The following is a 19,276-nucleotide window of genomic DNA, read 5'->3' as shown; positions in this document are numbered from 1 at the left end:
TTTCACTGTGGACTGTTTCAGCATTCTTGTATAGCTTTGCATTTTTGTATGTCTATGTATTTTTTGCAGAAAAGTGGACTTTTGCAGAAGAGTTTCTAAGGTAAACACTCAATTATTCAATAGTTCACTGGAGGGGAAAAAATAAACAAGTCCGAAAGTGGAAAGGTCTATCATGGGCCAAATATTAATAAATGAGTGGTAGATTCAGCAATGCAACATGGGATCTGGGAGAGAACTTACTAATGCACTGATACACATATTATACTGGAGGGGATCTGGGACCATCAATATTCCCTGACATTGTTTCTCATCTTTACCACATTTACAAGGAAAATTAATTTCACCGGGACCAGATGTGCAGATGTGGATTCTTAATGATGTATGAACTACAGGTACCTTGCTATAATTTGGAAGTGGAGCAAGACATTATTATGGATTTTAAAAAATAATAATAAAAATAAAAAAAAACAATTAATGGATACATGGTAAGTCTGCAACCAAATCCAAGGCATGCTTTGTTACCCAGTAATAACCTTCCATGTATAATGCATATGTCATTTGCTCCTGTACAATTCATAAAGCTGTCTGTGGCCAACGGATATCCAGAGATTATATTTATGTTCATGTAAGAACATCTTATTTCCACCCACTCACTGGTAGTACTAATATGGGAAATTTAAATACCCTCATTTCTCTGTAGAATATCCTTCTCCCCCCTTTCTTTCCTCTATTCTTTCTCTTTGCTTTGTGCCCCACAATCCTTTCACTAATCTAATTCCTCAGTATCCTGTTTCTCCTCCTGCTCTTCCTTACACATTTCATTCCAGTCCTCCTTCAGACCTTTTCTATTCCCTTTATACGATTGTTTTGTTCTGTCCAATGCCCATGGCTTCACATCTATGGCTCTGTGATAAAGGCACTGTTTCAACAGAGAGAATTAATTATCTCATCTTTGAAGAGTCACAGTTGAAGAGTAAGCACTAGTTACTTCACAATACAGTGATTTAATGAGAAATACATTTACAGATTAGTTTCTGCTGTACAGAAGCATCCTTCTCTGAACAGAGCTTTTATGAAATTAAAACTGTGTGGTGTGCAGTTCTACAGTTTACACAAATATACACAAAGTATCTGAAGTTTACACTGCAGTAAATGCAGACAGAGCAATAGTGAACACGAGGCAATGATAAATCGCAATACAAGTTTATGACAATTCAAATTGATGAGATAAAAAACTTGAACTGCGATTATCATCAAGCTGCATAATCTCTTAGGTTTTCCTTGCTGTAATTGTGTTCTTTATAAACAGTTTGTATGAGCGTTTACGCAAGAAAATTGTTATCCTGTAAATTTTGGAAAACATTCGTATCCTACTCATGCTCCTGTGTAAATTTACACATAAGAAGACTAGCTAATGTAACCCTTAACTTGATCAACTTCAAATCATATAATTTGCACAAAGTACTACACTTTTATACATGTAATATGTTGTCATATTTAAATAGCTTATTTTTTATTACATTTATAGCATTTAGCAGATGCCCAAATCCAGAGCAAACTTACAGAAGATATTGGGAGTTTCTATCAAAAGCACATTTTCATTCTAGTTATAATAATGTACAATAGAATGTTGAATGTACATGACTTCATCTTAGGCAGAAGTAATACAGCTCTAATGCCACAAACAAAAAACAAAAACAGATCTAAAATGGGAAAGAGCTGTTGTGTGATTGACTGTACGAATTAATTTAACAAGGGCTCTCTTTTTACACACTGCTGAAATCTAAAGAAAAAAGAAGCAAATGGAGGTAGTACAAATATTCATAAAAGTTTATTTAAAAAAGGTCTATTTGCTATTAACGCTTTTCATTTTTAATAAAAGGAATATTTTAGTTAATAGGCTTTTATATTTTACTCCAACCTTTACAAATATGGGCAAATAATTATTGTTAGTTATTAAGAAAATGAAACAAAAGTGTTTTTTTAATTTAACAAAAAGAATATTGAAGTTGATAAAGAATAGGAAAATGCATGCTGCTTTTTTTTTTTCAAATAAAATTTTATTCTTTTTTTCCTTCCAAAAGCATTGTGGGAAAATCAAATCATGAACCCAATATCATGAATCAAATCAAATTGTGAATCGGGTGAATCGTTACATGCCTAATGAACACAGACAAACTGCAGAGAGAGAGAGAGAGAGAGAGAGAGAGAGAGTCCATGATGAACTGCATTACTGTGCTGATATCATTGATCAAATCCTGCAACACTGCTCCAGGTTCCCTAAATGCCACCCTATTTGTCAAAATAAAACAGAGTTACTGCTAACAAAGTGCCTTTCTCAGTCGTTAAGAGAAAGCGGCTTTAATATCATTCCATCACCTCTGCCAGATACAGTCCTAATTTACTAGTTTAAAGAGTGTTGATACACATTTATGATGCTACGGAAGGGAGCATATGTTTTGTAGATAAAACACATTCCACACATGCTGGATTTTAGAATTTAATCACAGAACAACTTGAAACTGATTTAGAGACTAATCTCTGTTGTTCAGAACCTTTATTCAGTACTCATAACTGGAACAGTAGCATTAAATTGCTGTCTGGATTATAGTGCATGCAGAGTTGTAGGATTGATGATTATGAAACTTTTAGATAGCTGTGATAATATTTTTTAAAGGCGATTAATTTCCAAATGCATCTATGGAACCTCTTCAACCGCTGTGTTTACGGTATCTCCCACTCAAAGTTCAAGTACTGGATAGATTAGACATTTAAAGCAGTACAAAAGCTGCTGTTCAGCCACTGTGCTTATATTTTGGGGGGACGGTTTCTATCGCCCTGCTAGTTTCTTCAATCTTATTAGTGCAGCTTGACTGTGATCATGGCCGTGACTCATATCATATGAAATGATTTAATTGGCTGTTTTAAATTATATTTGTATTTGATATGCATAATGTTTATTAATTTAATTTATTTCTGCTCTCATTGGCTGGGTTTACATGGAGCCTAATATTCCAATTGTAATCGGTTTAAAAACCCAAAGTGAATAAAAATTCTTCATATAAACACCTCAATCAGAATAAAAAGGCCCAAATGGATTGAAATTTCAATTGGGTCCAGAGAGTTAGTTTAAACCTTTTCATAGCCCGTTCAAAAGAACAACTGGACCATGTAAACGATTTAACCAGATTATTTCCAGGCTGCGTTCTTTCTGCACATGCCCTCTATCTTGACGTAAATGAGTGATAACGTATGTTTCTCAAAATGGCGGCTTTCAAGCTCGATGTCTGGGAAGAACTTGTTTTTAATGCAAACTCTGAAAGAATTTAACATAATTTGACGTCTAGACAGAAGAAAAGTAAGAAATAATGAACTCTTCAAACAAGTTCATGAAAAAATGAATGAAGCCGGGTTGTGACATCAGAGCAGGGTAACAAAATGTGCAGGTAAATGTAGCTAGTGCCTGCTTTCCACCACTTTTGCTCCTACAATCCATGATTGTGCTGCTGCAATGTGAACACACCATAATTAAGATTCATATAGTGTTTATTCACACAAAAGGTTTCTAAAGCTTGCTCTGAATGCATGATAAGTAACGCAGGGAATAAGAGAAAACCTATGACATATGTATGAAATGCACACAGTGATGTTGTGCAAACAAGCAACGTATGTATATGGGAGAGCAAAAACGAATAAATTTACAGTATATGTATATGTGAGAGGTAAAGTGTCGATTGTGAAAGCACTGTGCATGTATCTGTAAGCAAACATTTCAATATTGGCCAAGCTCATGTGCATCTCTTTCTTTCCACTACTCCCATTTGGTTGAGGTTGAGTTCAGAGCTCTTCCTCTTTTGCAGCTCATTATGCTGGAAAAGAAGCAAGTTGCATTCAACTGCTGAGAAGCACAGAAGATCATTGCCCAGCAGTTGCCAAACCAACTCTTTTCAAGCCAAATCAACTTTCTTTCTTTCCATCTGTCTATCAATCCATCGCACCCCCTTCCAATGGCCTCAGTTCTACATTCCTCCTGCTGGCATTACTTTATCTCAGCTCAGCGTGGTGTCTCCCATCCTGAAAAGAAAAAAAAGGCAAGACTGATGCTAATTCCACCAAACGTTAGCTAGGGTGCAAATCCAGGCGGCTTCCAAAATCCGTGCCATGAGCACTAATTGAGCGCTTTCCTTTATCTTTAGGAAGGGGAAGTACTGAAGTGAAGTAATTTACAGACATTTTTTTTTCTTTGTACGAAAATAACTTCCAATTTTTCCAATATTGTTGGAAAAAAATCTGCCTTTGAAATGATGCCCTGTGCTTGAGCAGTGACATCTTAGACTGATGCTGTGGCTCATACCTCCATGGCCTTTAGGGATCCTGATTAATTATAAAATGCATAAAGCATATTGAAAATGCCAGTGAAACAATGGAAGAAATTTCACTGTGACATTTACATGCTCAACTTGCATAATTCAGGTGTCTTTATATTTACCCTCAGCACCCTGGAGGAAATCTAGGAATAAGACAGGACTGCTTTGAATTTATTAGATCATAATTGGGAAATGCAACGGTGTGTGTTTCCAGATTATGCATTGCATCTATTTGGGCTTACCCCTTTTAAAAGAGGTGAGCTTCAGACATCCAGCCAGCTGGGCTTCTGCAAGATGTTCAATTCACCTGAAAGCTTTAGTGGGGTATAATGGCACTGGAACTAATTGATCAGATAACACTGATCAGGAGGTTTGAGGGATTGGTGGACAGCCCATGTGCTCTGAAGTGCCAAAGGATTATCTTAGTGCTTAACGAGGTTCAAAGTCTCTGTAGTGTGGTGCATTTGTATCTAATTTTATCTTTAGTGATGTGGAATTACCCATCTGGAGCAAATGCCATGTAGAGAGTGGAATCTGTGTGGAGGCGAGAAGTGAATTGTCAAGGACTTATCTGCCAGCATGTTTTTAACCTCCATATTAGTGGGCAAATCTCTCACAGCATTTCCTGAGCACCCATATTTAAGAAGAAGAAGAACAACAACAACAACAACTTTATTCATCACACATACACTTTTGAAATTCCTGTCTGCATTTAACCCATCTACAGCAGTGAACACACACATGCACACACATGTGAGCAATGAGCACACACACATACACATACCCAGAGCAGTGGGCAGCCATGCTAACAGCGCCTGGGGAGCAGTTGGGGGTTACAGTAGGTGCCTCGCTCAAGGGCACCTCAGCCTAAGGCCCTGTCCACACGGCAACGGATTCAGGTGAATCTGATAAAATTGTTTATCGTTTCGGCCTGGCGTCCACACGGCACCGGCGTTTTGGGTGCCCCAAAACGAAATCTTTTGAGAACGGGTTCCAGAGTGGAAAGATCTGGCAACGGCGCCGTTGCGAAGTCGTCTGGATTAGTAGAATGGATTTGTTTACGATGACGTCACAACCACATGACTGTGAGTGCTTCACGCCAGGCATAGACATATAAACATAGATGCTGCCTTCTGCGTAGAATCATACGTCATCCTCGCCACCATATTGGATGGGGCAAAGCGGAGAATAAAGATGCCTCATTCATGTGCTGCATTTAACTGTACCAACAGGTTTACCGTCCAAACGAGATCACATGGGATTACCTTTCACAGGTGAGACTGGAAAAATACTTTTCATTGTATTTGGTCATTATAACGTAATTTTACGAACAGATTTTTCTGACTTTGTGGCTAACATGAAGTCTCGCGCATAATAGCCGCTCGGTGAAACCTGTCTCCAAACAATTTATAATTTATAAATAAATTTATAATTTATTTCATAGCCCACCCAACCAATTTCACCACCAGCTGTCAGATGGTGATGGCACACTCAAAAATAGAAGAGATTGGAAGCATGTCAGACTGTGAAGCAATCACATGGAGCAATCCCATTGTAATATGGTTTAATTGAATTTTTTCCATATAGCACTGTATATTGCAAAAATTGTTATTGGAGACATTTTATAGCCTATCTGCACGGCATTTAATGAAAGTGATGCGGAGACGGCACGGCACGGCTTCAGCAGCGTAAGCACAGCAGATTATTCTACACGATCCCCACTGAGCTCCAAAACATGCCTTGATGTGTAGATATCGTTAGTAGCCTACGATAGTAGCAGCGGAATAAAAAAAAAAAGTTTCCGATAGCTTGATTCCGGTATAGGCCTGCTGCATGTTGAGGAAATTTAGGTCACACCTCCCACGGAATATTGACGGGTATTTCGCACACTATTTATAACCATCACATTAAAAGTTATATATGTTGTTTTGATGCCTGTTTGTTTCCCAAATATATACGTGTGTGTCTTAATGGGTGAATAAAAGGCATCGAGTTAAGCATTATTGTAGAAAGGGGCTTTATGAAGTTCAGTCCATTTACTTGCATTGGTTTACGGGGAAGATTTGCCACATCCAATATGGCGGACACTCTGACGTATCCCAGCAACGGGCCACCAGCTCAATGCGGCGTCTATGTTTATATGTCTATGACGCCGGGTAGAAGAAGTGGTTTATGCGCATGCGTCGTACTTCCTCTATTGTTCTGGTGTCTCCGATGGGACCGTCTTACAGCGCACGTAGAGGTGTGGCATGTGTATTGCATTGTTTTCAGCAAGCGTTGCGTTGCCATATGTACCTGATATTTTACTGATCCGTTGCCCATGTGGACGCGATATTTAAAAAAAAAAATCTCGGTGCCGTTGTCGTGTGGATGTAGCCTAAGGCTGCCCCATATTAACCTAACTGCATGTCTTTGAACTGTGGGGGAAACTGGAGCACCCGAAGGAAACCCACACAGACACGGGGAGAACATGCAAACTCCACACAGAAAGGCCCCTGTCGGCCACTGGACTTGTACCCAGAACCTTCTTGCTGTGAGGCAGCAATGCTAACCACTACACCACCATGCTGCATGGTGAGTCATTAATATGTTTACCTCCTGGGAAACTGCTGACAGATCATAATCCAATCATCAATTCCATTATTAATAGCTCCTTAAGTTAACATTAATTTCCAAGTCAGTTTGATTGATATTTCTGCTGAATTCCTCAACTAAATGGGTCCTGGTTTAGGTTTGAAATGGCAGAAATATAAATCCATTCGACTAATGGTATATTTTCAGAATCTGCTGAGGTTGTTTTTCTGGTTCCAACATCTCCCAGGAAAGAATGTGCAACATGTCTATCCACTGGGTTTGGGATGTAGGAAATGAAGTGCATTTTAATCTCAGGAACAATTTAAGACTGAATATATTTTTGGTCCTTGCTAATAATGGCAAAGGGTTTTGAGACTGCTGCTGAGTCTGCTTCATTACAGGCATCGCTAAATGGCTCAATAAGGGTGCATAGAGCGCATTGATGAGCACACTTTTAAAGCCTAAAATGGGAAATGGGACACCCTATGGCATTCTGTACTTATTTGGCAGACGCAAATGAAGACCACATGAAGTGCACCATTTGGGTCAAGGCCATTATTTGCACCTGTGACAAATTTGAGCAAAGCCTCAGCAATTTGGTGACCACCAATAGGAGTCAGGAATGGTGGTATGCTTCCTTCTTTTCATCCCCCTACTGTGAAACATTTTTGGGGGGTTTTGTTTTGTTTTGTTTCACATGTTTGTTCTCACTCACAGTTCCGAAGACACTTGGCAACAATTGCTCTACTGCTACCAGCTGGATGTGTTTCATTTGCCCAAAATCTCATAGCACCAATCCATTTTTGGTACAAATTGTTTAGGCATGTCAAGTAGAAAAACAAGAGTTTTTGGCTTATTCCGAGATTATAGACAGTGCAATATTTGAATACAATTTGTACACAAGTATTTTTGCCATGTTTTTTTGTAATTTAGCAAAAAAAAAAAGACATCTGATTTGTCAAATTCAAATCAGTTCTGACTCTACTAATGAAACCATTACAACTGGAAGTGAACGAAAGATGGGACCACAACCTAGCATAACCTAGTATAATGTCTCATCTCATCATCTCTAGCCGCTTTATCCTTCTACAGGGTCGCAGGCAAGCTGGAGCCTATCCCAGCTGACTACGGGCGAAAGGCGGGGTACACCCTGGACAAGTCGCCAGGTCATCACAGGGCTGACACATAGACACAGACAACCATTCACACTCACATTCACACCTACGGTCAATTTAGAGTCACCAGTTAACCTAACCTGCATGTCTTTGGACTGTGGGGGAAACCGGAGCACCCGGAGGAAACCCATGCGGACACGGGGAGAACATGCAAACTCCGCACAGAAAGGCCCTCGCCGGCCATGGGGCTCGAACCCGGACCTTCTTGCTGTGAGGCGACAGCGCTAACCACTACACCACCGTGCCGCCCCCTAGTATAATGTAATTGGAGTAATATGAAGCAAACAATTGCTGTGGGTATGAACAAAGGCTCACTTCCTGATTTATGTAGCAGAAGGGGCAGAACTACCAAAGCATGTTATAAGATATACTGTACTAAAAGGTAACAGTGAGAGCAAAACAATAAAAGCATGCATTTTGGGTTTAAAAAGTCTCCTTTAGCTCCTGTGTTACAGGAATCTGTCATTTCCATTTAATGTTCATTTAGAGACAGCTTCTGTTTTTATCCATGCTGCGGACTATGACAGTGATACCAGGAGCATTGTCCCATTTTGTTGCAAAGACATGAAACTGAAAACTCATCAACATATACATTCCCATTCCACAGGGCTCCAAGCATCTGTTTGGATTTACGTTGATACAGTAGGCAGCATTAGAGCAGTGCCATTTTGACAACTGTTCTCACCAAATCTTATTTTAAGGAATTGAATTTACAGCGGTTGGCTGTCTTCGCAGCACCACATTTCACACATATTGCACAGGAGAGGGCGGTCTGGGGGCGTGAGATTCGTTTGTTCTCGTAAGAAGAGATGCAGGAAAGAAGGAATGAATCCTATCCAGAAACCTTGCATCACACTGTTATAGCATGTGGACATGTCAAAGTTATATAGACTGGAAGCAGCAAAGTAGAACATGAGAACTAACTTCAGTGTCACAGTTTTAATAAGGGCCTGCATTATACACGGCCAACCTGGCAGTGTGAATATTTTATATGTACTTTCACACTGAGAAGATAATTAAATATCCAGCAAAAATATCCAGCAGATGAACTGATACATTTTTAATATACAGTATATATTTGTATCAATAATCTTAAATACCAAATGCTGTTGAGAATATTTGTTTTAATGAGCCATTAAAAGTTTACACCAAATCTTTGAATTTGTTCAATTTCATTTGTACTGTCTTGAGCAAGTTGTAGATTTTCTTCAGGAGCAATAGATTTTTTTTTTTTGAGAGCTTACCTTATATATCAAAAAAAGCATGACCCAGTAATTGAAACAGAGAAGAGGCATTTGATTGAAACATATAAGCATGGCTAGTTAATCAGCTAATACAATTAGAGAGGTGTGAAAACACAATATGGTGAAACTAATCACTTTTGACTTATCCACACGTATCTACTGAAGTTGTGTGTGTGTGTGTGTGTGTGTGTGTGTGTGTGTGTGTGTGTGTGTGTGCGTGCGTGTGCGGGCATGCTCATTAAGAAACAGGTCTCCTTCCTGTTTGCAAGTTGGAATATTAATAAATTTATTTTCGCAAAGCACAGGCCAGATGTTCCTGGATGATAACTAGAAGAAAGCTATCTGTCGAAGCTGACCTGGTTGACACAGAATAAAGGTAGATTCGTACGAACCAGCTGCTATGATATGAAACAGACATCTCTCTATCAAGATATAAATTATCTCTGAGTGCTCTGTTGTCCAGCTGTTCTAGCCACTTGAACACATGGTGGGGTGAAATTTCTTAAACATTAACGATGCAATCATCCTTACACAATTGTACACAACTCTGATTACTAAATGCAAAAGTGTGCAATAAAAGCTAATTTTCCTAATTGTAAATGTTAAAAATACAGTAATTGATGATTTTGTTTTATAATAAGCATTCTTTCTTAGCTTGGCAAAAGGACATGAACGTGCAGTGACCTCATCTTCAACCCATCTGCTGTTTCTATAATTGCATGAAGAAATAATGATAGTAATACATGCATGTAGTCTCATGAAAAGGGAAAAGGTGGAGAGGTCAAATTTCCTATCAAATGACATACAGTATGCTCAGAATAGTTAGCTTTATTGTGTATCAAGGCAGTCGAACATCTTAAAATCAGTGTAGCCAGTAGGGAAAAGGTTCTACATTCAATGTGAACATGGTATGCTGTTATCAGCTTATTATTTAACTTTACTTTCAGTAATTATATCAGTATGTTCAAGATTACATGTTTTGTTGTTTAACAAGACATGTAGTAACTGTAATTATACCACAGCAATGCAGAATTTGTAATACTTATTAGTTAGAAGGTGTTGATTCAATTTCTATTACAGCAGATCTAACAGTAGTGCTGCTGTATATCAAATCACAGGTTTATATTGTATTAATGAATTAACCTTCTATTGCATAAATTATTACCAACATTACAAAAAGAATGAATGTATATTTCTTCTGTAATATGGCTTAAATAATGGAAAATCTTTAATAAAAAAAATAAAGAGGAGCAGTTAGTAAATTGTTGCCATTCGGCAACAATGCACAATAGTGCAAAGTGCTGTAAAATCAAAATGTTCCTTAATCTTAATTGTACTCAATGAAATTAATAGCCAAATACTTACACTGCTAAAATATAAATATAGACCCAACTGTAATTTGGGCTGTATGGGCAGTATGGTGGAGCAGTGGTTAACACTGTCGCTTCATAGTAAGAAGGTTCCGGGTTTGAGCCTCATGGCCGAAAGGGGCCTTCCTGTGTGGAGTTTGTATGTTCTCTCTATGTCTGTGTGGGTTTCCTCCGGGTGCTCTGGTTTTCCCCTCACAGTTCAAAGACATGCAAATGAGGTAAACTGCACAGCCACGAGGGTTGTACAAGCCAGTGCATAATTAGTGGCGGTCCCAAGCCCAGATAGATTGAGGAGGGTTGTGTCAGGAAGGGCATCCGGTATTAAAAAAAAAACCTGTGCCAAATCAAATATGTGACTCATGATGATATGCTGTGGCAACCCTGAACAGGAGCCACCAAAAGTTGGATGGATGGATGGATGGATGGATGGATGGATGGATGTTCTTGTTATTTGCAAGAACATCCATCCATCCATTATCTGTAGCCGCTCATCCTGTACAGGGGCGGCAAGCTGGAGCCTATCCCAGCTGACTATGGGTGAGAGGCAGACTACACCCTGGACAAGTTGCCAGGTCATCACAGGGCTGACACATAGAGATAAACAACCATTCACACTCACATTCACACCTACAGTCAATTTAGACCCACCAATTAGCCTAACCTGCATGTCTTTGGACTGTGGGGGAAACCAGAGCACCCGGAGGAAACCCACGCAGACATGGGGAGAACATGCAAACTCCACACAGAAAAGCCCTCGTCGGCCGCTAGGCTTAAACCCAGGACCTTCTTGCTGTGAGGCAACAGTGCTAACCACTACACCACCGTGCCACCCTTTGCAAGAACATATTATAACTTATTATTAGACATTGCAAACAATGTCTTGTAAAACTACAGAATGTATAAAATTGCAAACACAAAATATTATCAATAGTTGGAAATATATTCTGAGAATATCCTAGTTTTATATAAGCCTATTACATGCATGTTGTTGCCATACGCAGTGGTCGAAATACTTTTTTCCAGTATTCTGCAATATTGCAGAATGTCAAAATTTTGTTCTGCAATTTGGAAATATTTTCTGCAAATACACAAGCCTCCATACTACACCCTTCTCAACCTAATAATGCCTATATTTACATCATATTTAGCTTTACAACTCATAGCATTACTGTAATTCTTTATTCTCTCACTCTATTTTTAATTTCAGTCTTCACAGATCCTTCTCTACAGCAAAGTTATCATTCCATGATACCTCCACAGGTCTTTCATCCCCCTCGCCCTGCCACTATGGGCTACTACAACTTGAAGTATACCAACTAATTCATACAACCCTGATTCCAAAAAAGTTGGGACAAAGTACAAATTGTAAATAAAAACAGAATGCAATGATGTGGAAGTTTCAAAATTCCATATTTTATTCAGAATAGAACATAGATGACATATCAAATGTTTAAACTGAGAAAATTTATAATTTAAAGAGAAAAATTAGGTGATTTTAAATTTCATGACAACAACACATCTCAAAAAAGTTGGGACAAGGCCATGTTTACCACTGTGAGATATCCCCTTTTCTCTTTACAACAGTCTGTAAACGTCTGGGGACTGAGGAGACAAGTTGCTCAAGTTTAGGGATAGGAATGTTAACCCATTCTTGTCTAATGTAGGATTCTAGTTGCTCAACTGTCTTAGGTCTTTTTTGTCGTATCTTCCGTTTTATGATGCGCCAAATGCTTTCTATGGGTGAAAGATCTGAACTGCAGGCTGGCCAGTTCAGTACCCAGACCCTTAAACTGTGGGTGGTAGAAAAGGGCAACTGGACTTGCTTGAAGATTCTTGAAAATGTTTCACCTCTCGTCCGAAAGGCTTCCTCAGTTCTGTCTGACTAATAGGGAGTATCAGATCCTTTCCTGGCTCAGAATCAGAATTCTGATGACAAGCTCATCTAAGGTGTCGTTGAGGCATCATGTTGGTGTGGGTCACTGGAGGCTGGGTGTGAACGGCCAGCCTCCAGTGACCCACACCAACATGATGCCTCAACGACACCTTAAATGAGCTTGCCATCAGAATTCTGTTTCTGATTCTGAGCCAGGAGAGAATATATATCCGATACTCCCTATTAGTCAGACAGAACTGAGGAAGCCTTTCGTACGAGAGGTGAAATGTTTTCAAGAATCTTCAAGCAAGTCCAGTTGCCCTTTTCTACCACCCACAGTTTACTATGAGCTGGATGACTGAGAATCTTCACAGATATATACCCAGATCCTTCTACGCAGCCATGATGCTGTAATTGATGCAGTATGTGGTTTGGCATTGTCATGTTGGAAAATGCAAGGTCTTCCCTGAAAGAGACGTCGTCTGGATGGGAGCATATGTTGCTCTAGAACCTGGATATACCTTTCAGCATTGATGGTGTCTTTCCAGATGTGTAAGCTGCCCATGCCACACGCACTAATGCAACCCCATACCATCATAGATGCAGGCTTCTGAACTGAGTGCTGATAACAACTTGGGTCGTCCTTCTCCTCTTTAGTCCGAATGACACGGCATCCCTGATTTCCATAAAGAACTTCAAATTTTGATTCGTCTGACCACAGAACAGTTTTCCACTTTGCCACAGTCCATTTTAAATGAGCCTTGGCCCAGAGAAGACGTCTGCGCTTCTGGATCATGTTTAGATATGGCTTCTTCTCTGAACTATAGAGTTTTAGCTGGCAATGGCGGATGGCACAGTGAATTGTGTTCACAGATAATGTTCTCTGGAAATACTCCTGAGCCCATTTTGTGATTTCCAGTACAGAAGCATGCCTGTATGTGATGCAGTGGGCCCGAAGATCACGGGCACCCAGTATGGTTTTCCGGCCTTGACCCTTACGCACAGAGATTCTTCCAGATTCTCTGAATCTTTTGATGATATTATGCACTGTAGATGATGATATGTTCAAACTCTTTGCAATTTTACACTGTCGAACTCCTTTCTGATATTGCTCCACTATTTGTTGGTGCAGAATTAGGGGGATTGGTGATCCTCTTCCCATCTTTACTTCTGAGAGCCGCTACCACTCCAAGATGCTCTTTTTATACCCAGTCATGTTAACGACCTATTGCCAATTGACCTAATGAGTTGCAATTTGGTCCTCCAGCTGTTCCTTTTTTGTACCTTTAACTTTTCCAGCCTCTTATTGCCCCTGTCCCAACTTTTTTGAGATGTGTTGCTGTCATGAAATTTTAAATGAGCCAATATTTGGCATGAAATTTCAAAATGTCTCACTTTCGACATCTGATAAGTTGTCTATGTTCTATTGTGAATACAATATCAGTTTTTGAGATTTGTAAATTATTGCATTCCGTTTTAATTTACAATTTGTACCTTGTCCCAACTTTTTTGGAATCGGGGTTGTAAATGTACTAGTTATCACACCCACACATTATCCTTCCACACAACATACTAATAAAGGTATCACCACAATAAAAAATAGAACACAACTGTTCTTCAAGAAACAAAACATTCATTTTCATGTTACACGTCATGTTACATTTTGTCAAGATTAAGTTTCTAGCTTGAACAATAGATTGTTACCCAAAATGTACTTCATTCAGTGTTTGCATCTGCAACCTGTAGTTTTAAATTGAAAGCAAGGTTTCAATTCTACACTTTGTTACATCTTACGATGATGCAAATAATTGATGCCATTAAGGAATAAAACCCAACTGGCAAATGGAAAGACGTTTGGGTTCATTGTGTTTGCCTGGCTTCTAAAGTGCAAGGTCATGAACTGAACTGAGAACTACTGCAGGGGCTTCACTGCTCTAAACTAACAACAGAGAACTGGGTACAAACTAATCATGGCAGAACTGAGAGCTACAGAACTGAACCTATGAGCTTTGTCTTACAGGGCAACTGTTTTACTTTGTGCTAGTCTGCATCACAGGCAAGACAGCACTAGTAAAAAAAATAGAACATGTACACAAAACATGTATTAGTGTAGCTTGGTATGAGAAAACAAAATATTCAAAAGTATCTATGAATAAAGGTAAAATACTGTTGCTGTCTTCAAAAGGGATATAATATAACATTTATTCTTTTTTTCTTGAAGGACTTTTGTCTAAATACAGAACAATGCTTCAGTTTTGGCAGCCTTCCTATGATGACATTGACACTGTCAAGCATTTGCTGAAAAGGGAAGTGTTCCCAGCATTTCCTGGTCATATAACCTGACAATTATGTTTCATAACAAAAGAAAGATCCATCTTTTCACAAACAAATAGTAAAACATGGGTTTTCTGGTACTGCCTACTGGAAAAAATCAAGTAATTGCTGCCATATAGCAACATCATGCAGTATAGGGTCAACTTGTTTCACAGACATTGCACATGATGAAATGAAACTATAAAAGATAAAATGTATGACATGTTCTTAAATAAATAAAACTATTGGCATTGGCAAATTGCTGGGGTATAAAAGGAATAAAACACTTCAGGGCATGATGTTAAAAGGAAATATCAACTTTATTTATTATATATATTATGGCCTATATAACAGCATGCCCTTTTTTATACCAAACTTTACAAAAGCTTGTTCAAGATCAATCTAAAGCCTAACTTGTAGTTGAAACAAAAAGCACCACAGAGACAATGTGACTGTCAGGTTTTCAGGCAGATGATGGATGCACTCATGAGGGAGTGTGTGTGTGAAGCAAACTAGCAAACAAATCCGAATTGTAGTCCAAATCACAGTCAGAGAACAGCAAGGGGTCGAGCAGGGCACAGTCAGAATGTCAGAGGCAGGGCTGTAATCCTCCCAATCCACGAGGTACTCAATGTTACCCTGTTTGTGGCGTGAGTTGAGGATCTTCCGTACCAAGTACATAGGCTGTCCCTCCAGATTGAGCAGTACTGGGGTGACGTGATGGAGGTGTCAGTTGCTAAAGGTCCTGAGATGGCTGGCTTTAGGCAGGAAATATAAAAGATGGGTGATAGGCAGCAGTGCTGATGGAGCTCCAGCTTGTATGACACCTCGCTGCTTTTATAAAGAACCTTGAAGGGGCTGATGTACTTGGTGCAGAGTTTCTTGCAGGTGTTGGGCTACCGCATGTCCTTTGTGGACACCCATACTCTATCAACAGGGACATACACTGGTATCTCTCCTCTGTGCTTGTTGGGAAAGTGCTTATGGTGCTGCTGGTGGATGCTCTCCATACTTGCCCATTCCATTGGAACCACTGATCGGTGGCTGGTATGTTAGTGGTAGAGTCATCCCAGGGAAAGAGTGGAGGCTGGTATCCCAGTATGCACTGAACCGGCATGAGCTGTGTGGCTGAATGTTTTAATGAGTTCTGCCCATACTCTGCCCAGGGTAGGAACTGAGCCCAATCCTTCTGATTTTCCAGGCAGAACACCCTCAAGAAGCACCCGATTTCTTAATTGGCTCATTCTACCTGACCGTTGGATTGGGGATGATGGCTGGTGGTCAGACTTACCGATACCTTCAGTTTGTCTATGAACTTGGACCATAGTTTGAGCATGAATTGAGGACCCTGGTCACTGACGATGTCCTCTGGGATGCCAAAGTAGCAAAAGACTTGAGAGAAAATCAGTTCTGCTGTTTCAAGAGCTGTGGGTAGTCCAGGTAATGGGATGCGCCTGAGAAATTTAGAAAATCGGTCCATGATCAGCATGATGGTTGTACGGTATGGTTCTGCGATTTGGGGAGGTCTGTGATGAAATCTATTGCTAGGTGAGACCAAGGGCATTGGGGTGTGGGGAGCAGCATCAGTTTACCTACCGGAGGTGCCCGGGGTACCTTAGCCTGTGCACAAGCAAAGCAAAAGGAGATGAATCGGTTAATGTTTATGTGAATGTTCTGACACCAATATTTTGTCTTGAGCAGCTGATGGGTATGGTGGCTTTTGGGGTGTCCTGTGGCTGGCGAGGAATGTGCCCAGGTGATGAGTTGACCTCAGCATTGTAGGGGTACATGCTTTTGTTTGGGGGGGGGCAATCCTCCAGAATGTGACAGGGCTGAGCCCATACCATCTCTTTATTCATCTCTCATGTGAAGGCATTGACAAAGCATTTGGGGGGTAGGACGGGTGTGGGCTCCTGGACATTGGTTACATGGGTTGTATTCTAGATAGGGCAGCTGCCTGAGTATTCTTGGAATCAGGTCGGTATTGCAAATGTAAACTGGAACCTGGTGAAGAAGAGAGCTGAACACGCTTAACAGAGGTGTTGTTGTTTTGCTGACTTGAGAGATTCTTGGTTCTTGTGATTGGTACATATGAGAAATGGGTGTGTGGCCCCCTTGAGCCAGTGTCTCTACTCTTCTAAGGCCAGCTTGACAGTGAAGAGTTCCCAGTTACCAATGTCATAATTTTGTTCTGCTGGTCTGGGTTTTCTGGAAAAAAAATGCTACTGGATGTAGCTTGGCTCTCTCCCCAAAGCATTGTGAGAGCACCGCCCCAACCCCTGACTCTGAGGTGTCAACCTCCCCAGTGAAGGGCTTGGTGGGGTCGGGGTGCTTGAGAATGGGGGCTGAGGTGAAAGCAGTTTTGAGTTGAGTGAATGCTTTTTCATCCACCAGGTTCCGTTGAAGGAAATTGGGCCCTTTCTTTAGTATGGACATGAGGGCAATGGAGCTGAAGCCCTGGATGAAGCACCAGTAAAAGTTTGCGAAACCCAGGAATCACTGGAGCTCGTTAACCATTGTGGGGGTTGGCCATGTCATCACTGCCGATACCTTGTCTTGGTCTATGCTGACTCCCTCAGCATTTATAACATAGCCTAGAAATGTGATTTGTGGTACATACAGTGGTGCTTGAAAGTTTGTGAACCCTTTAGAATTTTCTATATTTCTGCATAAATATGACCTAAAATATCATCAGATTTTCACACAAGTCCTAAAAGTAGATAAAGAGAACCCAGTTAAACAAATGAGACAAAAATATTATAATTGGTCATTTATTTATTGAGGAAAATGATCCAATATTACATATCTGTGAGTGGCAAAAGTATGTCAACCTCTAGGATTAACAGTTAATTTGAAGGTGAAATAAGAGTCAGGTGTTTTCAATCAATGGGATGACAATCAGGTGAGAGTGAGCACCCTGTTTTATTTAAAGAACAGGGATCTATCAAAGTCTGATCTTCACAACACATGTTTGTGGAAGTGTATTATGGCATGAAAAAGGAGATTTCTGAGGACCTCAGAAAAAGCATTGTTGATGCTCATCAGGCTGGAAAAGGATACAAAACCATCTTTAAAAAGTTTGGACTACACCAATCCACAGTCAGACAGATTGTGTAAAAATGGAGGAAATTCAAGAGCATTGTTACTCTCCCCAGGAGTGGTCGACCAACAAAGATCACTCCAAGAGCAAGGCGTGTAATAGTTGGCGAGATCACAAAGGGCCCCAGGGTAACTTCTAAGCAACTGAAGGCCTCTCTCACATTGGCTAATGTTAATGTTCATGAGTCCACCATCAGGAGAACACTGAACAACAATGGTGTGCATGGCAGGGTTGCAAGGAGAAAGCCACTGCTCTCCAAAAAGAACATTGCTGCTCGTCTGCAGTTCGCTAAAGATCACGTGGACAAGCCAGAAGGTTATTGGAAAAATGTTTTGTGGACGGATGAGACCAAAGAACTTTAAATGAGAAGTGTTATGTTTGGAGAAAGGAAAACACTGCATTCCAGTATAAGAACCTTATCCCATCTGTGAAACATGGTGGCGGTAATATCATGGTTTGGGCCTGTTTTGCTGCATCTGGGCCAGGACAGCTTGCCATCATTGATGGAACAATGAATTCTGAATTATACCAGTGAATTCTAAAGGAAAATGTCAGGACATCTGTCCATGAACTGAATCTCAAGAGAAGATGGGTCATGCAGCAAAACAACAACCTTAAGCACACAAGTTGTTCTACCAAAGAATGCTTAAAGAAGAATAAAAGTTAATGTTTTGGAATGGCCAAGTCAAAATCCTGACCTTAATCCAATCAAGATGTTGTGGAAGGACCTGAAGCAAGCAGTTAATGTGAGGAAACCCACCAACATCCCAGAGTTGAAGCTGTTCTGTACGGAGGAATGGGCTAAAATTTCTCCAAGCCAGTGTGCAGGACTGATCAACAGTTACGGGAAATGTTTAGTTGCAGTTATTGCTGCACAAGGGGGTCAGACCAGCTACTGAAAGCAAAGGTTCACATACTTTTGCCACTCACAGATATGTAATATTGGATCATTTTCCTCAATAAATAAATGACCAAGTATAATATTTTTGTCTCATTTGTTTAACTGGGTTCTCTTTATCTACTTTTAGGACTTGTGTGAAAATCTGATGATGTTTTAGGTCATATTTATGCAGAAATATAGAAAATCCTAAAGGGTTCACAAACTTTCAAGCACCACTGTAGAATTCACATTTTTCTGCTTTGACGTACAAGTGATTGTCCAGGAGCCGCCCAGGCACGGCCTTCACATGCTTTACATGGTTCTCCTCATCAAGAAAGTAGGTGAAGATGTTGTCTATGTAGGCAATGACGTAGTGGCTG

At 40.1% G+C, this 19,276-nt stretch overlaps 1 protein-coding gene across 1 annotated transcript in view; it reads right to left on the bottom strand.

Annotated features, from left to right (window-relative positions):
* Positions 1-19,276, bottom strand: part of brinp2 (bone morphogenetic protein/retinoic acid inducible neural-specific 2) — a 273,232-nt gene that overhangs the window by 166,789 nt on the left and 87,167 nt on the right. The window lies entirely within an intron of this gene.

The sequence above is a fragment of the Neoarius graeffei genome, chromosome 1 (assembly GCF_027579695.1).
Source record: "Neoarius graeffei isolate fNeoGra1 chromosome 1, fNeoGra1.pri, whole genome shotgun sequence".
NCBI classification, from domain to species: domain Eukaryota; kingdom Metazoa; phylum Chordata; class Actinopteri; order Siluriformes; family Ariidae; genus Neoarius; species Neoarius graeffei.
The sequence above is the reverse complement of the archived record's forward strand: the minus strand, read 5'-3'. Positions and strand labels throughout refer to the sequence as shown.